This window comes from Lontra canadensis, unplaced genomic scaffold, assembly GCF_010015895.1.
Source record: "Lontra canadensis isolate GAN:19392208 unplaced genomic scaffold, GSC_riverotter_1.0 scaffold81, whole genome shotgun sequence".
In the NCBI taxonomy this organism is placed as follows: domain Eukaryota; kingdom Metazoa; phylum Chordata; class Mammalia; order Carnivora; family Mustelidae; genus Lontra; species Lontra canadensis.
This window is the reverse complement of record NW_022631075.1, coordinates 3,505,476-3,512,402: the sequence shown is the minus strand read 5'-3', so window position 1 is coordinate 3,512,402 and position 6,927 is coordinate 3,505,476.

The following is a 6,927-nucleotide window of genomic DNA, read 5'->3' as shown; positions in this document are numbered from 1 at the left end:
ATGTCCATGAGATAATGAGATAATCTGATGGTCCTCCCCCTCTCGTCCTCTGTATCACACATGATGAACAAAGAGGTGACATTTCAGCTGTATGGTTGTTAAAAATGGCTCCCAGTGAATTATGCTTCCCTGCGTTTCAGGTCCCTTTGCAAAGTGATTCTGTAACTCCTCCTAGCAAGAGGTGGAGTCCATTCCCCTTCCCCTTGAATCTGGGCTGACTGTATAACTTGCTTTGACCAATAATATGCCACAGAAATGACATTCTGGGATTTCTGACTCTAGGCATGTCTGAAGGTAAGTAGCAGTTTTCTGCTTTTGCTCTTGGAATCCAGTTGCCATGGCAAGAAGTCTAGGCAATGGTGCTGGGAAGAGGCTGTGTGGAGGCAGAGGCCCTGGAGGATGAGAAACCACATGGAGAGAAGACCAGGTGTGACAGCATCGCAGCTGAGCCCAACCCTTAGATGACGTACCAGCTGAGGGAGCCCAGGCAAGCCCAGCACCCCTGCCCAGCCAACCCACATAACCTTGGGAAAATAATAAATCAAGTTGTTTAAAGCCACTCAGTCTGTGGGGGAGTTTGTTATGCAGCAATTGGTAAATTAGACAAACTGGCAATGGAAAGGTGAATAGGAATTCCTTAGGAAGATAATGGAGGAAAGAACTTTCCAGTCAGACTGAACGCTACAAACAAAGGCACAAAGGACAGAAAGGGCACAGCCTATCTCAGGAAGGGCAAATGGTCTTGTGTGGTTTAAAGCAAAACAAAACAAAACAAAACAAAACAGAAAAAAACAGAAGGTGCACGGCAAGGAGTAGCTGATGAAAGGGGAAGCTGGATTTAAGTTTGGAAGGGAAAAGTGTTGTTACCAGTTGTAATTTATTTTTTTAAAGATTTTATTTACTCATTCGACAGAGAGATAGCACAAGTAGGCAGAGCGGCAGGCAGAGGGAGAAGGAGAAGCAGACTTCCCACTGAGCAGAGAGCTTAATGCAGAACTCGATCCCAGAACCCTGGGATCATGACCTGAGCTGAAGGCAGACGCTTAATCGACTGAGCCACCCAGCTGTAATTGAATGTGAGCTTTGACTCTATCACATCTTAGCATGTTATACAGGAATTGTGTTTCTCTGGTATTGTTCCTTGTTGCTTTGTAAACAGTTCTCTCCCAAACTTCCTCAAAGAAATTATTAGGTCACCATCTAGTTTCCTTCAATGCCATCATGTAAAGATTACTAAGAAACACTGTCAGAATTTAGCTGCCTCTCCAGCAGGTAAGTGAATGTTGCCTTCCATTTTACCTTCATTATTTAAGTAGGCTCCTTACCCAATGTGTGGCACGAACTCATGACCCCAAGATCAAGAGTCGTAGGCTCTGAGCACTGAGCCAGTCAGGCACCTCCCACTTTCATTTTTCTTAGTTTTTTTTGTTTTTTTTGGGGTTTTTTTTTGCTGTTCATTTATTAAAGACGTGAACCTTTATTGAGTTCCTAGCACATGCCAGGCACTTGGAATTCAGAACATTTAAGCCACAGATTTTACCTTCTAGAAATTAATAGGAAGTAGGAAATTACAAAACAGCATGCTTAGCCCCAGAAAGGAAGAAGAAGCTTCATTTTAACAATTATTATCGAAGACAATACTTTATTTACAGAAAGAATTACCATCAAGATCCATTATTTGTTTCTGAAATAAGAGACCGTAGGTTTTTAAGCGGCCACGAAACTGTGATTGGCATGATGCCACCAGCTTTGGTTAGAGACCACCTGGAACACTTGAATGTCAATGTAAACTTTGCTCCAAAAAAACCAAATTAGGGGCACCTGCATGGCTTAGTAGGTTAACCATCCGAGTCTTGGTTTCAGCTCAGGTCATGATCTCAGGGTCATGGGATCAAGCCCTGGGTAGGGCTCTGCACTCAGTGGGGATTCTGCTTGAGATTTTTCGTTCTCCCTCTCCCTCTGCCCCTCCCACCACACTCTCTCACTCTCTAAAATAAATAAATAAACTTAAAAAAAAAAAGCCAAATTACATATAGCCAGGCTCCTTTTCCACCTCCTATGTAATCCTTCTGTGAAATCCTCTTTTTAAAGTTCTTTTAATTATTTTCCTATCATTTTCTTTTTACAGACTAGGACCTGTTCTATGTTTTACACATTTTTTCATCCATGTATAATTTCTCAGCCATTTGGGGGTGTTGGAATCAGCTCTGGGCTAATACTTGCAGCCTCTGCATCTGGAGATTCTCATTGCTTCTTTTCCCCTTTTTGCTTTCGATCATACTTTTGTCAATTCCCTTCACCCAGTCTTTCTTCTTGCTCATTAGAAGTTACTGTATAGCCCTTTGATTCTTTTATAGTGTACCTGGCTGTCAGTTCCCTTTTTGCCCATGTGCCTTTGAAAACCTCTGGGAGAGCAGCCCTTCCCTTTCTCCCATGTTTGTCCCAACATGGTAATCTTGATCCTGTGTCTGCTAAATTCTGAGCTCTCTCCTATTCCATGCTGGCACTGAGAACCCTAACTCAGTCTCCAGGAAATTATTTCCCTCTTGCTTGGATGATATCCTTCAAGTCTTCCTGGGGATGGAAAATATCATCCGGCTGAGCCTTTAGGATGTTGTTTGAAAGAATGATGTAATTTGCCAGGAATATCTGCACAGTAGTTGGACTTTCAGTATATACATTATTTATCATCGCTTAGCCAAACCTAGTCTCACATATCATACACATAGGATACTAGGCAAAGATTTGGCTTGGATCGGGAATTCTTTTCAGTTCTATATCAAGGTATATATTAGTTTGAGTCTATCTGAGTTACCTCATTATTGACTCACACAGAACATTTTAATTGGAAAAGGTTTTAATACTTAAACAGATGGGCTGAGCCATTTTTTTCTCTTTGATTCCCTCAGGACAATAATTAACTCACAGAAAATGTCAACTAGAGTTTTCCTCATCTCGCTTTGGTCTTATCTACTGCTACCTTTTTGTTTCAAATATATGTTCAAAACCTAGCCTTAATATTTCTTCATTTCCAAAAAAAAAAGGCTGTATCTACATTTTTGCTATACTTGACACTCTAATATGAAGATTTAATCTTTATGAGATTTATTCCTTTCTCAAAACAAATCTGAACCAGTCATTTTGCAGTGATGGCACCTGGGTTAAGGTAAATTTCTGCCTAAACATCAGCATGATTTCCTATTCTTATTAATAAAAATATGATTCTATAATAAAAATAAATAGACATTAGGGAGTACCATTAATTTGTTTTTTATGATATCTTAGACCAACTTTTAAAAGAAATAAAGATCTTTAAAAGAAATAAAGCATCTTTTTTTTTTTCTATTTTGAAACCTAAATTCTTTATATGGAATGTTAAGTTGTAATCAAAAACCATTTCTGGGGCGCCTGGGTGGCTCAGTGGGTTAAAGCCTCTGCCTTCGGCTCAGGTCATGATCCCAGTGTCCTGGGATCGAGCCCCACATCGGGCTCTCTGCTCCGCAGGGAGCCTGCTTCCTCCTCTCTCTCTCTGCCTGCCTCTCTCTGCCTACTTGTGATCTCTGTCTGTCAAATGAATAAATAAAATATTTAAAAAAAAAATTTCTGAGGCGCCTGGGTGGCTCAGTGCGTTAAGCATCTGACTCTTGATTTCAGCTCTGGTTGTGATCTCAGGGTCATGGGATGGAGCTGTTTGTTGGCTCTGTGCTCAGTGAGGAATCTGCTTGAGATTCTCTCCCTCTCCCTCTGCCCCTCCCCCCATGCTCTCTGTCTCTCACACTCTCTCTCTTTAAAATAAATAAATAAAAATTTAGAAAAATATAAGCATTTTCTGCCTTTCTGATGTATCAAACTTTGGTTCTGAATCACTCCATCCTCAGAGGCCAGCTTACCTCTCAGGGGTGAGCTTTCTTCTTTTTGTCTCAGCCATGGGTGGTTTGTCTCCTTGTCCATGCTGTTTGAGTAGGGCCTAGCAAAGTCCTGGTTAACTCTTTTTAACTGAAATTCTTATTGGGCTAAATGTAGATTTGCATGTAGTTGTATAAAAAATACAGAAATCCCTTGTACATTTTGCCCAGGTTCCCCCAGTGGCAATGTTGTGGGGTTGTTGAGGGAACAATCAAGAAAGAATTCTTGAGACATTGTATGGTGCAACTTAGTAACTTTATTTGAGTAGCACAGGGACAGGGCACTGGGCAGAAAAAGCTGCACTCTTCTGTATGAAGCTGGTGGTTATACGCTTAGTGCTCAAGGGGGAGGGGACATGCAGGGAGTTACATCATAAATGTCTTCTTCAAATTTCTACTCCTAAAACCACTTCTGTAAAATTTCTCTTATAATTTCTGCTTATATAACATATATAATTGCTGCTTATAATTCATTTTGTTATCAACCATTAGTGAGATATACAGGCAGTCATGAGACCCTTTAAGAACGTAGCAACCAGGGGCGCCTTGGTGGCTCAGGGGGTTAAGCCTCTACCTTAGGCTCAGGTCATGATCTCAGGTTCCTGAGATAGAGCCCCACATCTGGCTCCCTGCTCAGGAGGGAGCCTGCTCCCCGCCCACACCTGGCTCTATGCCTGCCTCTCTGCCTACTTGTGATCTCTGTCAAATAAATTTTAAAAATCTTAAAAAAAAAAAGAATGTGGCAACCAGCAAGTATTTGATGCTTGTCGGAACTATGTAGGCTATAGGTCAGCCTTCTGGACTAAAGGTCAACATTTTTTGCTTCTATGCTTCATCAGTTACATCTTGCAAAACTACAACATTGTTGGGGAGGAAGGAATTTACTCTTCCTTTCAAGATACTTCTTTTTTTTTTTAACGATTTTATTTTCTAATTCATGAGAGAGAGAGAGAGAGGGAGAGGGAACAGGCTCCCTGCTGAGCAGGGAGCAGGAGATGGTATCTCATCCCAGCACCCTGGGATCATGACCCAACCCGAAGGCAGACACTTAGGCATCTGAGAAACCCAGATGCCCATTCCAAGGTCCTTCTAACTAGACTAAGAATCACATTGACATGAGACAGATGAATGGGAAAACTAAATTTAGTTTCACATATATGGGGAGTCCACACAGACATGAAATCTCAAAGACAGGCAACATGAGGCACAAATGACATACTGAGCTAAGAAGAGGGGTAGGATGTGGGGATACAAGAGGAAGAAGAAAGCAGGAAAAGTGAGAGGATAGCCCTGTTATGCATATAAGTTTCTTAGGTAAAGAGGAATCTCTGTTAATAGCTCTCCTCCTGGTACAGGTAGTAGGCACTTGAGGGGGAGGTAAAGTTTTCCTGAATCTCTTGGGTTTTGATTGCTTTTAATTTAACTCAAATAATCCTCATTCCAAAGTGGCCCATCGTAGGGCAACCTGCTCTTGGACCCTATAGTATTATATCACAATCAGAATATTGACACTGATACAGTTCACTGATCTTACTCGGATTTCCCCACTTAAAAAAAATATATATTTTATTTACTTATTTTGACAGGCAGAGATCACAAGCAGGCAGAGAGACAGCCAGACAGAGAGGGGGAAGCAGGCTCCCTGCTGAATAGAAAGCCCAATGCCGGGATCTATCCCAGGACCCTGAGATCATGACCCAAGCTGAAAGAAGAGGCTTTAACCCACTGAGCCACCAAGGTGCCCCGGATTTCCCCACTTTTTTTTTCTAAAGATTTTATTTATTTGACAGAGAGAGATCACAAGTAGAGAGAGAGAGAGAGAGAGAGAGGAGGAAGCAGGCTCTCTGCCTAGGCTCTCTGCCTAGCAGGACCCTAAGATCATGACCCGAGCCGAAGGCAGAGGCTTAACCCACTGAGCCACCCAAGCAGCCCTCCCCACTTTTAATTGTACTAATTTGTGTGTGTGTGCACGCATGTGCATGTGTGTATTAATTTACATACAATTTTAATCACCCATGTAGATTCATGTATCCACCATCACAGTCAAGATACAGAACAGTTCCAATACCACAAGGATTCCTCCAGTTGCTCTTTTGTAACCACACCCGTTTCCCTCTGCCCTCCCCTCCCCAATCCTTGGCAACCACTAAGCTGTCCTCCATTTCTTCCATTTTGTCATTTCAAAATTGTTATATAAATAGATACTTTTCAAAAGTTTTCTGCACTTAGAGTGAGAAACATATGCAGAGCTATAGTATTTCAAGAAGGGGAAAAGCCAAGCCCTCTTGGTGTTTTTTACTCCAATCGAAGGAAAATATTTCCTACCAGCAAAGTAAAAGTAAAATTGACCCACTCTCTGGATATCTTAGTCTGTTTAAGTTCTAGTTTTGTGATGGTAACTGAAGCCATTCAGAAATGGGCACTGCTTTGAGTAGTGGTTTCTATGAAAGGAAGCTCTGTTCCCCTAGGTAGTGCAGACAGAACTCGGGTTGGAGAGAATGAAAGAAAGCTTTTGCCCGAAATTCATGTAGAAATTGTCACACATATTGCTCAGGTAGATATAGATTCTCCTTTCAAGCCTGACATTCCAAAGACTTAGAGACCACCTCTCAGAAGCCAAGAACAAAGATCAGACCTCTTTTGGGGCAAGGTTAAAATATTTACTACACAGTGAAATCAACTGCAAGATTATTACAATCATACAATTGTAATACACAATTTCATATTTAAAGAAACATATTTGACTATTCTGAAATATGTTTGACTTCTTTAAAACCTTTAAAACTACCAACTGCATTTTTTAACTTATTTTAAAAATGAAAACCATAACTTATTCTTTACTTTTTACAGCAAATAAAAATAAAGCTAACTTTTAGTTGCCTGGGAGGAAAAAAAGAAGAAAGGGCAGATCATTTTTATGTCCTTACATTTATCTTGCATTTCAACATTATCACTACCAACAGATTTTATTTTCTTCTTTAAAATGGGGAAATGCCACGGATAGAAGGAAATTAATGAGACA